General features: G+C 46.5%; 1 protein-coding gene across 2 annotated transcripts in view; it reads right to left on the minus strand.

Moving 5' to 3' along the window:
• The window catches only part of LOC119416047 (suppressor of tumorigenicity 7 protein homolog), a 78,905-nt gene extending 78,064 nt beyond the window's left edge, over positions 1-841 (minus strand). For both annotated transcript variants that reach the window (XM_037683218.1, XM_037683216.1), the window contains exon 1: positions 743-841. The gene's annotated coding sequence lies outside the window, so the exon portion shown is untranslated. The remainder of the gene's footprint in view (positions 1-742) is intronic.
• Positions 842-1,010: the final 169 nt, after the last annotated feature.

Genomic DNA, 1,010 nt, shown 5'->3' on the forward strand with positions numbered 1-1,010 from the left:
TGTCCCACTGTCCTCCAGGGACCAACATCCTCCTGTAACCTGTCCCACAATCCTTCAGGAACCAACAGCGTCCTGTAACCTGTCCCACAGTCCTCCAGGGACCAACAGCGACCTGTAACCTGTCCCACAGTCCTCCAAGGACCAACATCCTCCTGTAACCTGTCCCACAGTCCTCCAGGAGACAAAGTGAACAGCGTACCTTCTGAACTGAGACAACTTGTCATGTGGCTTGTTGTTACAGTATAGAAATAAACTGAACTGAATTGTAGAAGCGTGTGCCTGTGCGTGTGCGTGACAGCTGGCTGTCCACATTCTTCCACGCGCTGTTCATGTCTGAGTAGAACTGGACGCAGAGGAGCAGAGCTGGAGCTCTGGTGATGAACCACACCAAGCAGTGACACTTGAAACCAGTACAAGTCAAAGTTTGACCAGTTTCCATGAAACAATAAAAACTCGAGCCTGAGGACATCATGTGATCAGTGACAGCTCTTCACTGCCTCCAGGTCACTGCTTGGACAGGGAAATTAATCAATTAATCAATCAGACGCCTGGTAGAAAGCCTCCAGCTGAGGAGTTGTCCTTTTTATTTGAACTAAAACAGAGGCAGCTGCTGACCTGGCTAGCTAAGCAGCTAGCACGAGCTGCTGCGAAACGTTTAAAAAACTTTCTTTAAAAGCTAACTAAAGTAGAGGCACGATGGATGGCACCCTTCAGCTTGGTTAGGCATTTATCCTGTTCTTACCTTAGTGTGTACAGGTGGGCCAGCCGCGGATATTCCTGTCCGGGGCTAACATTTCTTCCATGGCAACTTCAACATGTGTCTCAAGTGGAGGACGTGTCTGCAGGACAGCTAACGGCTAACAGATAGCCACCGGCTAGTTAGCTCCCGCCGCCTGGAGGGGGCGCTGTTATTCACATTTTTATTATTATTCACATTTTTATTATGTTCACATTTTTATTATGTTCACATTTTTATTATTATTCACATTTTTATTATTATTCTCATTTTT

The sequence above is a fragment of the Nematolebias whitei genome, chromosome 10 (genome assembly GCF_014905685.2).
Source record: "Nematolebias whitei isolate Nwh7 chromosome 10, NemWhi1, whole genome shotgun sequence".
NCBI lineage: Eukaryota > Metazoa > Chordata > Actinopteri > Cyprinodontiformes > Rivulidae > Nematolebias > Nematolebias whitei.